Genomic DNA, 19795 nt, shown 5'->3' with positions numbered 1-19795 from the left:
TACTACTACTACTAATAATAGTAATAATAATAATAATAGTAATATCAAAAATAACAATATTAATAACATTACTACTACTATTACTACTACTACTACTACTAATAATAATAATTACAATAATAATAATAATAATGATGATGATGATGATGATGATAGATAGATAGATAGATAGATAGATAGATTCTGCTAAATCATGTTTCCTTATTGTTTGGTGACGATACTTATCTTTACCGGATACGTAAGTATATCAGGTAATTTTTCTTGGAATACGATTTGTATCTGTAGAACCGACTGTATATACGGGGAATCTTCATTAAGTTTTCAATCGTTTTTCGTATGGGCACTTTTATTGATAGTACACACACGAATCTCTAGTCCCCTCGAAGCAATCTCCTCCGGCTGCAATACACTTCTTGTACCGTTCCAACAACTGGATGATTCCATGGAAGTCCTCTTATGTGAGCGTGTTAATGACTCTCGTCACAGCCTCTTCCATCTCCTCAATTTCTCATGACGACAGCCTCTAATGCTTCCCTTGGACTTAGGGAATAACCAAAAGTCACAGGGAGTAAGGTCTGAACTTTAGGGGGGGGTGAGGAACTGTTTTGATGCCTATCTTCGTCAAATAGTCTGAGACAGGGATAGAGTTATGGATTGGTGCATTCACGCAAATATCCGCATCTTCAGTTCCTCGCAAATAATTGTGTGTATAGTTACCACACTGGCATCAAACTGTGCACTTATTGTCTCTGTAGGCAGATGATGATCGTTAGGCACATGATGATCGTTAGGCACATGATGATCGTTATCAATGGAATTCTTTATTTGGCCAATCAACTCTGATGTTCTGATTTCCTTACTTTTCACACACCTTTCATTATCCCTCACAGACTAACTGCCTTCCTTGAATGTCCTATGCCACTGAAACAAATACATAGAGGACATTGCAAAGGCTGCTGCAAAGAAGATGGTTTCCCTCTATCGAGCTAGAAGACTAATCACGCCTGAGAGTATCCTGTACCTTTACAAGGTCACCATTCGCCCATGTATGGAGCACGTCTCTCCCTCTTAGATAAATCTAAAAAAGAGTTGCCAATCTAATCAGTCCCACATTATCAACTAAGCTCCAGTCCCTGTCCCATCGCCGCAATGTAGCATCACTGTGCCTGTTTTACAAATATTTTTAATGGAATGTGTTCTAATAAAATCGTTTCACTTGTACCTCCTCGACGTACATATTCCTGACAAATCAGATGCAAATAATAATAATAATAATAATAATAATAATAATAATAATAATAATAATAATAATAATAATAATAATAATGAGAAATTTGTAGATTAACACTCTCATCTAAATCACCATTTAAAAATGAAATAATACTTTTAAAAGTGATTATGTATGAAACCCTTAAAAAAATTGACGGAAAGAAAAGCAATCATTTTAGTATTTAGAGTGGAAAGTCAGGTTCTAATTTAAATTTAACGTAAAATAATCTGTAATTTTTGGGGGGACGCCAGCATGCCAGGGCGCACACAGGTAGGGATGGGGATGGTCTTTTTTTAAATAGGGGCTCATCATGATCGCCGTAACGCTGAAAATGCTTCCTCTTGATTTGACCGACTCTTTTAGCAAACCAGTGTGAAAAGTCTTTAAAAGAAATAAAGATAAGAACTACAAAACTTTATTGCTGTTATATTCACTTCCTTTCTCTATTCGTTTGACTGCTCATCATAATTTATAATCTTAGCAAACCCATTAGCATAACACCAGCGGCCAGCAGGCATATAAAATCAACGGTAGGTTCTTTGATATGATAGGGGCGCGTCAAGAATGAATGTTCTGTTTAAAGCATAATTAAACCATGATACTTGACTTTTACGCTTTAAACTTTAATTCAAGCTATTATATAAATATAATTTTCTGAAATCAACATTAGGTTCTCTACTTTGTAATGTAACTACAATGTATTGCGGACTAAGACATTGCATTAAGGCATTTGAGTCTCCCCTCCCGTGCAACTAAAGCAGGCAATCAATCGATTTGATTGAAAAAATGACCGATTTCACCAATTTCAATGACAAAAAAAAAAAATAAAATAAATAAAATAAAATAAAAATATGGGAGTGTGAAACATTCGTGGATCATCATTTAATCTCGGGCAACGTCGGGTCTCCCTGCTAGTGATAGCTCATTTTCTTTCACAACAAAACAGTTATAATTGCAAATTGGGGAAAAACATAAACAAACATAAACAAAACAAAAGCAAAGAGAATCTATTAAACATTGGCAAACCAGAACAGCAAATTATTGAAAGTTAGCAGCAAACGGTGTTTGGTCAGATCCTTTTCCTGATATTAAACTTCATCAGTAATATGACTTCCGGCGAGAGTTTTAATTTCTCAAGTTTATTTCGATGCCTCCGTTCAGTCTCGAAAGACAAAGGATACCTACTGTAGGGGCAGCTGCGCGTGTAATTGTGAGGCAAGGGTTGCACAATCCCTAACCGCACTTCTCCTGAATCAGCACTGCTTGAGTCCAGTAGCAAGGAAAAATCCAGAACAAAATACTCGTACAGCATAACATTTTCCATCGATTGTTAACATTTATTCATGTTTCTACCAGCGTTTGTTAGATTTTCAATTTTGAGCGGTTATTAATGGTCCTTTTTATTTATAGATTTATATTCTGTGGTCCCGTCTCAGTCTTCTGTTGTAAATGAACAACTTCTAATAAAATAAAACACTTTGTGCTTGTTTCATTTTTTATTATAAAAATTTTTTTAAAAGAATCGGTTTGGAATCAGAAATTAGGTTGTAATTTTTCCAATTCCGATACCGATTCCGATTCCGATAATCCAAAAAGTTACGATTTTTCCAATTCTCGAGTCCGATAAATCGTCCCAACACTAATATATATATATATATATATATATATATATATATATATATATATATATATATATATATATATATATTTCCTTGGATTTTACTTGTGCAAATGGAAATTCTTTTAACTTTCTTGAAGTTTTACATTTGGATTTTACCGTCACTGGATTATTTATCTTCCACCAGACTATCCATTCATGTGTAATCACCTTTTTCTTCACCATATTCCCTCTGCTTCACTTTTTTGTTTTCAAGTAAGATCTTTGACTTACTTGTTGTTTCATCAAATACTTTTGCATGCAAAATCCGATCCCGCGTTTTGCTAATTCCTATCCTCTGATGAGAAGGAAAGTATTTCTTCGAAACTCCGCGGATTAAGGACTATCCATTTATCTAGTGTTTCCTTTTCAGATTAAATAAGTTTTTAACTCATTTCAAAGTGTTTTTTAACATATTTTATTAACTGTTTGCTCATATTATAAGCTCTATTTCCTATTTGGTTTTATGGAGCTTTTACATCTGGCTGAGATAATTTTATAAATATTAATTCTTTAATATTTATAATATACTTTAATTTTACCATCTTGGATCATTTTGGTAAATTTAATTGCAATTTTTATTATATATATATATATATATATATATATATATATATATATATATATATATATATATATATATATATAAAAGCTGAATGTGTGTGTGTACGTGTATGTGTGTGTGTGTCTGGTCACGAATAGGCTCCTATATAGTTGACTATTTAAAAAAAAACTGATTAAATATAATGATAGAAGATGTATTGAGACACAGGAATGGGTATGTTTGATCTAGCAGAACAGTGGTTCATTAAAACTGTGAGGTCTGCGTTCGCGCCTGGTCCACAAAGTATGGAAATAAAAAATTAAAAAATTAAAAAAAAAACCGTTTACAAGTGTTTTTGATATAGATGTACATAAGAATACTTTGATAAGTATGTTTTAACTTAAATAAGGATGGTATAATAAAATTGTGGGGTATATATATATATATATATATATATATATATATATATATATATATATATATATATACTAGCTGTATCCGGCCACGCGTTGCTGTGGCTCAGTTTGTTAAAATGGAACACATTCCTCAAGAAAAATTGCATTTTGTTCGTTTATTTACTTTTTTTTTTGCAATGTTTTAATCAATCAAAGTTGTTATTTTTTTCCCCCAAAAAAGATAAATTTTTTACCATAAATTGTTAGGTGAAAGTTTGTTTTTTTTCAGGAAAACTTGCACTTTTTTTAAAAAAAAGAAATTTGGCAGTAAACGTTTCTCTTTTAAAACGGAATTTTTATTATAAAAAGAACATATGAATGATTTACATGAACACTGTAAATAGTTATGTGAAAGTAGAGAAAAGTTTGATTCTTTTCTTCAAGAGAATGTACAAATTATTATTTTTTAACAGATGTTCAGAAAATAAACAGAAAAATACTTCCATCATTAATTATGCAGAAAAATAAATAAAATGCTGATTTAGTGTTTCAACATTATGCTTATCAATTACGATAAAACTTGCTGAGTATGCGCTGTTTTACGGTTGTTGTCAAAATGGAATGGAAACTTAAATTTTGCTCCGTTTTAATCTTTCTTAATTTGTTAATTGTACCCCCCCAACGAATATAATCAAAACAGTAACATTCAGCAATTGTACTTTATGTATATAAAACACAAAATATTAAAAAAAAAGTTAATAACGAAAGGGAAATAATTCCATTTTTTAACGAAAAAGTCAGTTTGGTATATCTTTTTGTTATTTTTTACATAAGTTCAGCTTACCATTCACATTGGAAATGTCGACATTTATAGGTTGTCGGGTACGTTTACAACGAATAAACACTCCAATCTAGTAGATGTATCAGGATTTTGGTAGGAATTTTTGACACCCCTATCACAAAACTGCGAATAAAATATAAAAAAAACTCGTAATTTCTCCTTTAAAAGTGGGTTGTTTATTTTCTTTATGGATTATACTTCCAAAATAAACTATTAAAGTTGTTTTAAAAGTAATAGAAATATATATTTTTTATTTTTTAAAAAACAGTAATGAATTTTACGAACTCAATATTTTTCAATTTTTAAACTTTAAAAATCTATCAAAATTTTTCTATTGATTCTATTTTTACGATATTTTCAGGGTCAATGTGAAATTTTATGCTCTTTCCAATAAACCGAATATAATATTTTAGACAAACGTTTTTTTAATTCACGCCCCCCCATTTTCAAGTGTCTATTAAAAAGTAAATAATTAATTTACTCACCAAAGTTTTATATATCACAAATTGAAGAGAAAAGGTAAATAAATAATATATTCAAATTTAAAACAAAAAAGTAGTGTTTTTCTAGAAATTTACCTGTAAAGTTCGAAGTTTAAAACCTTTTTTTAAAACCACGTTGTTTGTTTTTTCTTTTGTTTTTTAATGAAACCTTGGTCTTTGCTCCTTTAATTGAAAAAAGAATTAGGGCTTGAATTACATTTTCCGAGTAGTTATAATCTTGGAAAGACAGAGGCTCGAATAATTCACGGCTCCCATTTTGAAATGTCTATTAAAAAGTAAATAATTTACTCACCAAAATGTTATATACCACAAATTTAAGAGAAAAGGTCAATAAATAATATATTCAAATTTAAAACAAAAAAGTAATGTTTTTTAGAAATTTACATATAAAGTCCGAAGTTTAAAACCTTTTTTAAAAAAAAACCCACGTTGTTGTTTTTTTTTATGAAACCTTCGTCCTTGCTTCTTTAATTGAAAAAAAGTTAGGGCTTGAGTTACATTTTTCGAGGAGTTATAAGCTTGGAAAGACAGGGTAGAATTATTCACGAAATTTCTGACGCACCTACTAATCTACCCATGTTAAGAACGGCTTTCGGAATATACACTCCTAACCTTGCCAGCATACCCGAAAAGCTATAAAAGTTGACGTGTCGAATGTGATCGATGAGTTGGACGTAATGTAAAAATGTACCGAATTTAAAAGGGAACGAAATTCACATTTCCGTTCCATTTTTACAACAACCGTAAAGCAGAGCATTCTATACAAATTTTACCTAACTTACTGTATTAATGCTATTTTTTAAGTTAAAAAAATATTTAGGTTTGGCTATAAATTCATAAACTCATTTCACCCTAAATAATTTAGGTGACTGAAATAGGAATCTAATTGAATCTTTAATTTCCTGAATAGTATGCGAGAAATTCATTTTTCTTCGAGTTATATCGAATTCATTAATACGGACTTTTGGGGCTTTTTTCGTAATGTTACTGTAAAAATTATTTTTTATTGTTACAAATTACGATGCTTTATTTATATACAAAAAGCAAAAATAAGTTCTTGCATTTTTTATTTACTACTGCAAACCATAACTTTAGTAAAGGTATTTTTTTGTTTAAACAAAATAAAACATTTTCACTAAGAGTTAAGTAAAAATAATCAGTTCATTATATTTTGTGATCATTATTTGATAAATACTGCCATTTTCATTAAAATTAGTTAATTTCCTGATTTTTGGTAAATTTTTAAGTAAAGGGAGGGGTCAAAATGTTTATACACTTTGAGCGTTGGCATTCATTTTGTCTATACCTACCATTTTTCGATGAATATTTGATAGGAAAGCGACCACGTGTGATTAATTAAAATTAAATTTCAATCACATGGTTACATTATCAATAATCATGTGATTAAACTCATTGAAAATTCACCGATATCGTAAACACATTCTGTTTACATTAAGCCTGTAGTGTTGAGACCAAAATATCCTTTTAGTGATGCAGTGTTGGCAACTGAGATTTTAAAAAAACCGCGAGATCAGGAGAAAGAAATCTCCAGAAAATCGCTAGATTTTTAACTTTTATCATCTGAAATTTTCAAAAATAGCTAATCCCCCCAACTGCATATTTTAACTTCCTACCATAAAAAATTATAAATATAGTATATTCAATATATGAAATGTTCCGTGTTTTCTCACTATATGCTTCTGACATTATATTGAAGCGGTTAGCTCCCCAGAAGGCTTACATATTTTATCAGCTAGTTTTACCTGTTTTTTCAGAGAGGGTATTTTTTGTTTTGTTTTGCAGGAAACAAATCATACACTCAAACTTTTTATAATAAAAGTTAAATTGAAATATACTGCAAATTAAACATCACAATAATGGTGCAACATATTTTGAAATTAGAAAAATAAAAAAACAAAAAACTTTGTTTTAGCATGTTAAAAGTATTTAGGTTGGTAGATAATTAAATTCTACTGTATTGGTATAAGTTTTTTTTTGCTGTTGTTTCTTGCTTTTTACAATTTTCGACTAAATATTTCTAAATTAAGCGGGATTGCTTAGATCGTATTTTAAACTAAACTTCGGAGGTTGGAATGCCCTCCACCTAAAATGTACTTGGAAAAATCGATTTTATAGCGAGATTTAAGAATAGTTAGCCGAAAAAAAAGGTGAAAAACAAAACAAATAATCAATGCATGTTACCAAAGGCAATAAATGCTACTGTTTTTTACTTACATGAATGAGTTTATTTTATGTTTTAAAGTATTTTCAAGCGCTTTTCTTTATTTTTTAACCTAAAATTGCGGGTGTGTGGGTGCCAAATATCTCCAGATTTTCTAGAATTCCCCGCTACATTGAAAACGAAATCTCCAGATCTAGCAGGAAGACCGCTAAATTGGAAACACTGGTCACGTGACAGGAAGCGGTAATAAATAATTGTCCCTAAATAAAAAAAATGGCCTATCGGTACAAAGAAAACCACCTATTTATCATAGAAAAATTAAGTATAATGTTATAATTAAAAAGAAATATATAAAAACACACATGGATATAGTAAACATATTATACCAAAACTTGGAAGCCATCCGTCCAGTGGGTTTTTAGACTATTAATTGCGAACGAACCAAGAGTTACATTTATATATATATATATATATATATATATATATATATATATATATATATATATATATATATATATATATATATATATTAAGTAATGTGATTTATAATTTAAAAATTAAAAAAAAATTTTTTAATTTAAAAATCAAATTTTAATCAAATTAAAAATCAGTTTCATAAGAAGGAACAACAACAAAATCAATTATCTGTACGATCGTTTCGGAAATCCGTGCTTTTTATTGTGGTATACATGAAGTTATGTAGAACAATTATATATAGTTTTTTTGGTAAGCACGGTCTCCTCATCAGCAAATTTAGGAGGATTTTTATTGAATTTAAAAGACACCATAAATAAACCTAGCATTAAAAGTAAGGCAGATGAATCTGAAAAAATTGAAATAAAAAGTTTGGATTTAATTTCACTGTTACATTAAAATACACTTAGCTCTTTAGACTATTGTTCTAATCTCCTTTAAATTATATATATATATATATATATATATATATATATATATATATGTGTGTGTGTGTGTGTGTGTGTGTGTGTGTGTGTGTGTACAGCATGTGCAAGCCTGTGAATTATTGTTTTGTTAAAAATGGGTTCACCCAAGCGAAATAGTTGCTCCGGTCGTTGTCCTGAACTGTTGATTTAAAAAAAAATATGCTTAATGAAGAGGAAAATTTAATAAAAGAACTCATTACTGGCTTTTAACTTTTTGGCCCCCTCCACACATATACAACACGTTTGCAATTGACAATAAAAAAAAGGAAAGGAAGTAAATAATAAATGGCGAACTTATTTGAGAGGAACATCTGTTTTGAACTGTAACACATGGGACATTCAAGATTGCGCGCTTCTGCTAGAAAGGTAACCATAAAAAAGTGTGCAGGTAGTGGCATATGGCGACACACTTGATTGCCACTATGATAAACTACAATGAATATCTATGTCACTATTTTCCGAGCAAGGAGCGTAATATTTACCGCCACTATTTAAACCACGCTCTCTTTAAAGTTATACTTCTTTTCGCGCCTCCTTTTGCATCTAAAAATTAAAAGTACCTGTTTGATTAATCATTTTATAAGATACCAGATTCATTTATTGTTGTTTATCAAGGCCCAAAGGCAACTCAAGGATAAGGGTCAGGTGGTCACTGAGACGACAGCTTAGTGATTGTTGATGGGAGTTGGGTAGAATATGATTATTTAAGAAGGCGAGGCGAGATATTAAAAACTTATTTACATTGGACTTGAAGACTAGTATGTTGTAGTCAGTTAGAAAGCATGCTAGCGGAACAGAGTCTTATAATCGGGAAGTTCTAGGGTGTGTGTGGGAAACTTCCTCCATGGAATTTGCGTTGCTCAAAGCACCATCCCCGGCTTTGACAGAATTGAGATCCTGCTTTGAAACATAGTGGTTGATGCTTTTTTTCCCTCCTCACAGAAACCTCTTTCCCACAGAAGAGACGTTACGATCCTATCTCTTCTCTATTGTTATTTTCACGAAAAGTGCTCGCCTGAGTTTCAATCTATTGTTCTACCACCATGCCACACTTTATCAAAAAAAGCACTTGTCTTGCTACAATCGCTACCAACTGATGATGATACCAGACGTTATTCATTTTTTATTTTTTATTTTATTTATATATCAGTATAAATAGTAAGCGTATTATTCTATACTTTCTTATTGGGGAAGTGGTATTATTCACTGGAGAGCCATGCATTTAACAGCTGCCCTGTTTTTAAATCTCCGAAACAGCTAGATGGTAAGCAGCTGATGATCCCAGTTTTCTATTTCTTAAATTTTAGTTAAGGTTTTCTCTTTTCATCCTCATATAGTTAAATTCTCTTATAAATTTAAAACCTTTGAGAAATCGGCTTATGCAAGTGCTAAGACTATTTCTATTTAACAATTTTAGTTAAGACTTTTTTCCTTTCTCCTTATATAAATGAATTCTCTTTTGTAATTATAAAATTCTTAGAAGTCGGATTATGTAGGTGCTAAGTCTGCGATAGGTTGAACCTAGTCGCTTTTTTTCCGGGAATTTAAACTGCATCCTTCATTTTTATTTTTACATTTTTTTTTATTGAAAGCGTCTTCAGAATATATATATATATATATATATATATATATATATATATATATATATATATATATAAACGTAAAAACTTTAACCAAATGGATCAAAAGCCTCCTCTTTGAAATTAACTCTGACCGGACACTACCAACACTTACTATTGGAGACAGAATGTCTGAGACCACATCACTCTGAAAAACACATTTAAATAGATGTAAAAATAAAATTTCAAACTCCCATTTAAAAAAAAAAACCTTTTCACGAAAATATCTGAAGAAAGCGAACCAAAGCTTGAAACGCGCTATAAAAATATTTTAAAATAAAAAATGATAAAAGGCTAAAAAACCCACAATTGTTGATGGCTACACTCTTTTAAATATACATTTTTTTCTCTGTTTGGAACTACTTAAACATCACTTTAAATATATATATATATATATATATATATATATATATATATATATATATATATATACCAATTAAGCAAAAATCAATATTAATTAACGCAGTTAATTAAGCTGCACCATTATCACTATTAATAATCGAACACATATTTTATAATTTCGCAATAACTAAGACAACGATATATTATAATAGGTTTATTATAAGATGCATTTTTTCGGTGTTAAAATCGTTTCGTAACCATTTGGAAAGCTTAAACGTCAAAAGATATTTGAAATTATGCATATTTTTATTTAGTTGTATTTTGTGTCTGATGATTAGCTATTTTGGAATATCTTTTAATGAAATTATGTTTAAGAAACGATCGTAACACTGAAGAAATACATCTCATTATAAACCTGATATATATTTTTGTCTTGTTTTATTTTTTTTTTACATGGAGGTCACCACTTATCAAGGCCCGAAGGCCACTCAGGGATAAGGGTTATTGCGTGTACAGTAATCAATGAGATAGTATTGTAGTAATCATTAGTATTGGGGGTTTTGATAGAGTGCCTTACTTAAGGGGGCGGTTTGTCAGGAGTTTGTTTATGTTGGACTTGAAGACGTCCAAGTTGTTGTCAGGTGGGAAACAGGCAAGCGGCAGAGAGTTCCACTGGCGTGCAGTTCTAAGAAAGAAGCTTTGCTCATGGAATCTACGTTTGGATTTAGGCACAGATAAAGAGTGGGGAAAATTGTTGACAGTAGTTTCAGCCAGACGGGTGTTTCTCGTGAAAGATTGGCGAGGGGGAACGAGGGATTGGAGCTCAGACGAGCACATGCCATGGAAATAGCGATAAAACAAAGACAGGCTCGCAACGTCTCATTGCGAAATTATAATATACATATATATATATACACATATATATAAATATACACACATATATATAAACACACACATATACATACATACATCCATACATACATATTATTCTCTTTTTTCTATTTCTCTCACTATACATATAGTTATTAGCATTATAGTATATACGTAGATGCATAAAATAAATTTATGTTTTTTTTGCAGAAAAGTGCCACGGCCATCTCACATACATCTCCTGGTAAGGCCCGAATCTAGTACTGAATAGGGTCAATGTCGCTTAACTTTGATGAGAACTGGTGTGCCAATGTGATTACACCGTATAAACAAGATCAGATAAAAACAATAATAAATAAATGTCGAAACCAAACACACTACTAAACGAACACATGGTTTGATGAATTAACCTTCAAGCTATTCCCCCGAACTTTCGACAATGTAGTTTCTAGATAGACACATGTTTAGCGTTTAAAAATTTATTTGTATTCTGCGGATGCCACTCAAACGATTGACAGCATTTAATGGGTAATTCCATATCCAGACGATACATTGCTGGTGAAAATTTAATGAAGATACCATCAATAGTTGAGTTTCCTAACATATAGACAAACAAACATAAATAATCAAACACCTGCTCAGACACAGCATCTTGAGCGAAGCAATTGATCACAGTTTATATAAAATGAAGTTTTAGATTTCTATCCATTACAGAACTTGCGTTATATATATTGGTCACCACAAGGCCCGGAAGCCACTCGGGGATAAGGATTATTGCGTGTACAGTAGGTTAGTGTTGAGATTTGATAACGTGTCTTACTTAAGGGGGCGGTTCATCAGGAATTTGTTTATGTTGGACTTGAAGGCATACAGGTTGTAGTCAGGTGGGAAACAGCCAAACGGAACAGAGTTCCACAGGCGTGCACTTCTAAGAAAGAAGCTTTGTTCATGGAATCTACGTTTTGGTTCTGATCTGTGTGATACTCTCGTCGGCAACTAAGCTGTTCGGAAATTCACGCGTGATTTGTTTTATAGTGGTGAAGGCTTTGTGCAGAACCAACCACCCTTTTTGGTACAGCTGCTAACCTCAGTTGGTGCAATAGCTGCAACAGAACAGAACAGAGCAGATTTTACATCAGATTTTTATTATTTGGATTCATCGGACTACTGTTCTCATTTTCAGTGTGATTTTCACAACGTTTCGGTCAATATAACCTCCGACCTTCTTCAGGTGTATCTTGTCGAACTCAGGAATATTTCTGTCGAACTCGGGAATTTCGACGTAATTTCGAGCGGACCCCTTTATTTACTTCACGGGAGTAGCCTGCTCTCGCTCCGTCGGCCATGACCGAATACGCAAGGACCCGTAGCGCAGTGGTTAGAGTACTTGGAAAAATCAATTGTAAAAAGTGATATTCTCCCAAAGGTTGAAGGTTCGATACTCGGTATGGGCGAGCGTAAAATATAATTGCGAATTACTTAGGACGTCTATCCAGTCCCAAAAAGAGAACAAGAGCACGCTAAACATTTCTGAGTTCGACAAGATACCCCTGAAGAAGGTCGGAGGTTACATCGACCGAAACGTTATAAAAATCACACTGAAGATGAGAACAGTAGTCCGATGAATCCAAATAATACGAATAACCAATCGTCATCTCAAAAAAAACTCAGCTTTTTTTCATATCTTAATGAAGACTTAAAGTGCATTTTTCCCCAGTGAATTAAACGCGTCAACAAATACCAACCTGGGAATTTTGATGTCCCGGCGCGGTACATACAGTACCTAGCAAATCTCAAATGGTCACCCATCTGTTACTGGCCAGGCTCATCGTTGCTTAACTTCGGTGATCTGTCGAGAAGCGGTATGTTAACGTAATTATCAACTAAGGTATCTATAAATCAGGTAAGTAAAAATAAAATGAAATAAAATAAAATAAAAATAAAATAAAATAAAAATAAAAATAAACAAATAACTTTTGTGAATTTCCCCGGTAGTATGTTACATGTGTATTAAGTTTTTAGTTAGATGCAAATTCGACTAACATTTCCATTAGTTATCTTTATCTTTGTGCTGAATTGTTTTTAGACAAGCTGTGCATGACAGCCAATAAACTCATTGTTTCTAGTAGCAGGAGCATTCAGATAAATATGAATCCAAATGAATATTTTTTCAACGTTTAGTGTATTTGAGATAATTCACGCATCTCTGATGAGCGTGTGGAAATTTTCACGTTTATTAACATTAAAGCAATGTGAATAATTAGAAAAGTCACTAATCGATTAGTGTTCCACTCTGATTGCGAAAGAGGGAAGAAAAACATGATAAATATTATACACACACACACATACAGACATGCACGTGCGCCTCCATATATTTTTACAAATGAGTCACCACTTATCAAGGCTCGAAGGCTATTTGAGGATAATGATTCAAGGGTAGGCGGTGGTCAACGGTATAACAGCGTAGTAATCGTTAGTGGTGAAAATTGAGTATAATTTGATTATTAAAGGGAAAGATCCAACAAGAACTTGTTTACATTAGACTTGAATGGAAATAGTTTTTAGTAATTAGTTTTAATACCTGATAAACATCATAATCGAATATCATCAGTCTATCTGTACAATATCTGGCAAGACAATCTGACTTTATGATATTTGACCCTACAGATACCGAGTGAATATTTGACACTCGGTAAGATGCCCCATCAGAACCAGAAAAAATGATAAGAAAAGTGAAAAGAAAAGAGTTGGAGTTAACTATTAAATATCATCTTTCAGTGGCTTCGGTCCTTTTGTACAAGGGCTCACCAACGAAACAAAGCATGAGGATATCTAACTCCACACGGAAACTTTGATCAAATATCAAACGTAAAATATCAGGTTGTTGTATTACTTCCCGCCATTTCATAAAAAAAAATTCGTTCTAAAACATGTTTTTATATTTGGCAAAGTATAATATATCATTAGAAAGTATTCTGTTCTACAAGATAATAGTCATCGTTCTTTGCTCATATAATTTTTCTCGTTTTTCAGAACCGTTAAATGGATTGTCAAGTAGATAAAAACAAATCACATTTTCGATATTCTCTTCTTTTCGTCTTTAATCGAGTGAAGTGACCAAGGATATTTCTGGAGTACATGGAGAAAATGCTATAGCTGAGAGAACTACTCGAGATTGGTTTACCAGATTCCAACATGGTATTTTTTAAACTTAATGACACTTCTCGTCCCGGAAGGCCAATCAAGATAGACGAAGACCAACTCAGGTTCTTTTGAAGGAAGATGCCCGACAGACACATAGAGAATTAGATGAAAAGATAGAGTGTGATTTTGCGACAAATTCATGTCATCTTCAGTCGACGCGATATTTATCTTCATCACCTTTATTTGAAACGCGTGTTTGTTCTTATGCATTGCTATCTCTGAAAATTGTTCTTAAGCATTGCTATCTCTGAAAATTGTTCTTAAGCATTGGTATCTTTGAAAACGATATATGCATACAAAGAAAGATAGATTGACGGTACCCTAACCCTAACCTCGAAAATGAAAAGACACTTTTCACTAAGTGACCATACCCCTAAATCAGTTCCCCCGGTTCCCTCCTGAATAGATTAGCATCTCGGTATCACAAACGCCATTCGACCGGGTCAGGAGAATTGACCAGCCTGTTTTGGTCTCTAATGTACAAGCCATAAAAAGCTAAGTAAAATTTTTTATCTATTTTGCATGAAATTAAACAAATTTAACTATTGCTTTGTTTCCTTATGTTTTTATTCTTATCAAGTTTATATTTTATATCTTATACAAAAACTTGGAGCCTGGGTCCCACTCGAACTCATTTTGCTGTTAAAATTCTTTGATTTTCTTAAAAAAAAACAAACCCAAAACCAAAACAAAAACGGCGGGAACTCATGCAACAACCTAATAGTATTCGGAGTTCATATAAAATATCTTTGGCTCATGCAGAGAATTAAACGTCTATTCCCAGTGATGTGTATTCAAATAACAGCATACCCCCAGAACAGATGAATTCTTGTCTTGGAATCAGAGAAATCAAAGAATAGACAACAATAAAAATATAACTTGGTCAGTTGGTTTAATTGAGGAGGAAGAGATAGTGTTTTTCACTGCTTAACAAATTCAACGTTTGATAGATACAGAAAAACTTTAATTGTACAATTGTACACCTGGCGTCTATATCTATCTCATATATAAATTAAGGGTAAGTCCCAGGGAAGGGGTGACTGTATTTCTGAAGTCTAACTCAAGTGAAATTGACGAAATATAATTGTATTGTTTGTGGTACTAGCATTATAAATAAAATCAAATAATTAATAAGGAGATTCGTTTATTAGTGCTAAAATTATTTCCATTATTTCATGTCTATGGAAAGCGCTCCAGACAAGGCATGAAGCCACTATATAATATAAATAGGAGACATAGCTTTTGGAACGCCAATCGTAACGATATTGATTAAGAGCAATTATAGAACACAACTACTGTAATATTTTAACAACATTTACATTTTAACAACATTTTAAACAACATTAACATTTAAACAACATTTACATTTGAAACAACATTTACATTTGAAACAACATTAACATTTTAAACAACATTAACATTTTAAACAACACTAAAATTTTCCCAACATTAATATTTAAACAGCATTGACATTTTTAGCAACATTAATATTTTAACAACATTTAAATTTTAAACAACAATAACATTTTTAACAACATTAATATTTTTAACAACATTAACATTTTAACAAAATTAGCATTTAAACAACATTAACATTTTTAGCAACATTAATATATTTAACAACATTTACATTTTAAACAACAGTAACATTTTTAACAAGATAATTATTTTTAACAACATTAACATTAATAACAGTAACATTTAACACAACATAAACATATGAAACAACATTAACATATGAAACAACATTAACATTAAAAAAACAGTAACATTTTAAACAACTTTAATATTTATAACAACATTAGCATTTTAACCAACATCAAAATTTTTAACAATAATAACATTAAAAAAAACACAAAACATTTTTAGCAACAGTAACATCTGAAACAACATTAAGCTAACAAACTGTTAAACAAACCATAATCTGTTTACACAAACGCACACCTGTACGTATGTGTGTGAATGAAGAAAAAAGTTAAAAAATAAAGGTCTTTTTACATACATGCGCGGTCGTTGCTGGTCTTCTGTTTTTATCATCACTTTTCCATGTGTGCCGTTCCCTGTGTTGTAGCGTCCACTAGGGGCTGTTGATACACTTAGGCGAATAAAACTCATGTATGAAAAAAATTACACGTTTTGGGCGTTTCAAATGTTTTATTAGGGAGAGAAGTTCTTTCAAGAGGGCGGGGAATACTAAACTAAAAGAGAAACTAAAATTAACCTATTCTTAGTTAATGAGCGACGGGCGAACAGTCTCGAGGAAATATTCACTTAAGTTTTCAAAGTTGCTCTTCTGTAATCAAACGTTTAAAAACTTAGTACAAATCTGTTTGTGTGCAGCGTGTAGAGTTCCGTGCAGACAAAAAGAATGAAGAAAAAAATGGCCGCCATTTCTCTTTACACGCTTGCGATATTGTCACATATGAGATACTTCTAGTTGGATATGAAAAGCCTGATTTTCCACAGACTGGTTTGATTTTGGATTTGGATGTCATAGTAGCAAGTGTTGTCAGCAGCGCGTCGTGTTCTAGAGTTGAGTTTTAACAGCAGAGCGTCAAGTTTTGGAGTAGCGAGATTTTGCCAACAGCGTGTCGAATTTAACACTTGATTGTTTCATCCACAGTTTCTACATTATACATCCTATCTGTGACGCGTCCTGGCTCGAACTGTTTTGGAAACTCTATCTGTCCTCCAAACACGGGATGTAATATCTATGTAATATCATTCGATACCTGATGTTCTATCTTGTTCGTTCTAGGGTGCTAATCTATGATTCCCCCTCGTCTTACTCACACGAGGTGCACTGAGTCTATTTCCGTTTGTCGCTAGATTATCCTGACATGTACTTATGTAATCCTTGCCAAAATTCAACTAGTAAACATAATCTCTACTTACTGGCGTAGGGTACCAATGTATAACATTACTTTTAGCATACAGACCTAATATGGCTTTATGATTGGCAGTGCACATCGTTTTTTTTTGTTTTTTTCATGACTTATCACCCATCCGTCGGTCGGTCGGTCTGCCCGTAACACTTTTGTGCTTGGCCTTTTTGGTTAAGATCAAAGGTCTATTGTTAATAGATGCTGTTCTTAGCTTTTTTGTCTTGGCCTTCGGACCGGGATCAAAGTGTAGTATCTGTTCCGGCAGATGCTGCACTTAAGATAATTTGTACCAGTCAATGGAGGGGAAACCCTCTATACTGGGACAATTATTATTTTTGGTAACCAGAGTGACCCCTTTTAGGGGAGCTGGTTTTTACCTCACATTAAAAACGGCCTTGTGCCTAATTTGCTCAGTGGGGGAGCAAATAAATACCATCTGTTCCGGCAGATGCTGCAAGCTATGACTAGCTATGACTAGCAAAGACCAGATGTGGGGGCAACCCCACATGCCTGACCATTAACCAGCTCCCATTTCCCACCTCTCGGGAGCTGGTCCCCTTTTTCCCTTCCCCCTCCCTTCACTCCTCACATTAAAAATCGGCCTTGTGCCAAATTTGCTCGGTGGGGGAGCAAATAAACACCATCTGTTCCGGCAGATACTGCAAGCAAAGACCATTATAAGACCTTGGCCAATGTAGGGGAAACCCTTCATACCAATTGTCACTATCCAGCTCCCCTAATCCCCGGGGAGTTGGTCCCCATTTCCCCTTCACTCCTCGCATTAAAAATCGGCCTTGTGCCTAATTTTCTCGGTGGGGAAGCAAATAAATACCAACCCCACATATCAGACCTTGGTCAATGTAGGGATCACCCTACAGACCAACAGTTACTATCTAGCTTCCATTTCCCACCTCTCGGGAGCTGGTCCCCTATTCCCTCCCCCTCCCTCTCTCTCCACATTAAAAAACGGCCTTGTGCCTAATTTGCTCAGTGGGGAAGCAAATAAATACAATCTGTTCCGGCAGATACTGCAAGCAAAGACCATATGTGGGGGCGACCCCACATATAAGACCTTGGTCAATGTGGGGGCAACCCTTCATACCAATTGTCACTATCCAGCTCCCCTACTCCCCGGGGAGTTGGTCCCCATTTCCCCTTCACTCCTCACATTAAAAATCGGCCTTGTGCCTAATTTGCTCGGTGGGGGAGCAAATAAATACCATCTGTTCCGGCAGATACTGCAAGCTATGACTAACAAAGACCAGATGTAGGGGCAACCCCACATGCCTGACCTTTAACCAGCTCCCATTTCCCACCTCTCGGGAGCTGGTCCCCTTTTCCCTTCCCCCTCCCTTCACTCCTCACATTAAAAATTGGCCTTGTGCCTAATTTGCTCGGTGGGGGAGCAAATAAATACCATCTCTTCCGGCAGATACTGCAAGCTAGGACTAGCTATGACTAGCAAAGACCAGATGTGGGGGCAACCCCACATGCCTGACCTTTCACCAGCTCCCATTTCCCACCTCTCGGGAGCTGGTGGTCCCCTTTTTCCCTTCCCTCTGCCTTCACTCCTCACATTAAAAATGGGCCTTGTGCCTAATTTGCTCGGTGGGGGAGCAAATAAATACCATCTGTACCGGCAAATGCTGCAAGCAAAGACCATACGTGGGGTTTCCCCCACATATAAGACCTTGATCATTGTAGGAGAAAACCTTCATACCAATTGTCACTACCCAGCTCCCCTACTACCCGGGGAGTTAGTTCCCATTTTCCCTTCACTCCTCACATTAAAAATCGGCCTTGTGCCTAATTTGCTCGGTGGGGGAGCAAATAAATACCAACCCCACATATAAGACATTGGTCAGTGTAGGGGAAACCGTTCATACCAATTGTCACTATCCAGCTCCCCTACTCCCCGGGGAGTTGGTCTCCATTTCCTCTTCACTCCTCACATTAAAAATCGGCCTTGCGCCTAATTTGCTCGGTGGGGGAGCAAATAAATACCCTTTTCTTGGTCTTTTGGTCAAGATCAAAGTGTAGTATCTGTTCTTACTACATGCTGTACTTTTGTTTGTAACATTTCCTTGGCCACATGGCTAAGATCAAAGTGTAGTATATGTTCTTAACAGATGCATACATTTGTAACTTTCCCTTGGCAATGGAAGGGGAAACCCTTTCATGCTAAGGCATTTTTAGTCGCATGCAAGTCACTCCATCGGACGGTCTGTAACACATTTACATTTTATTTTTTTTTAAGTAAGGGGTATGAAGTTACATTTTCGTCTCCCGAATTACCAGAGAGAGAGACCTATGTTTTCAATGGGTTCTTCTGTCCGTTAGTCCGGATGAGTGACAGATAACCGTCCATTAGTTTTTCCGGAAATTTTGTCACAAATTATATTTTAATATATAAACGTGCATAGTTAAACTTTTTTTTTCTTTGTTCGAAAAATCCTGTTTTGCCCGCAGGGGCTCCAAAGGGGTCAAAAATGGCTCAAAATGACAGTTTTTGTTCCGTAACATTTGATCCATCCATTAGATT

General features: G+C 33.8%; 1 pseudogene; it reads left to right on the top strand.

The window, feature by feature from the left end:
• The first annotated feature begins 19255 nt into the window (after nt 1-19255).
• Nucleotides 19256-19430, top strand: LOC145294423 (U2 spliceosomal RNA; annotated as a pseudogene).
• The last annotated feature ends 365 nt before the right edge of the window (nt 19431-19795 follow it).

Source organism: Euprymna scolopes, chromosome 15 (genome assembly GCF_053919585.1).
Source record: "Euprymna scolopes isolate OS-2025 chromosome 15, ASM5391958v1, whole genome shotgun sequence".
NCBI classification, from domain to species: domain Eukaryota; kingdom Metazoa; phylum Mollusca; class Cephalopoda; order Sepiida; family Sepiolidae; genus Euprymna; species Euprymna scolopes.
The sequence above is the reverse complement of the archived record's forward strand: the minus strand, read 5'-3'. Positions and strand labels throughout refer to the sequence as shown.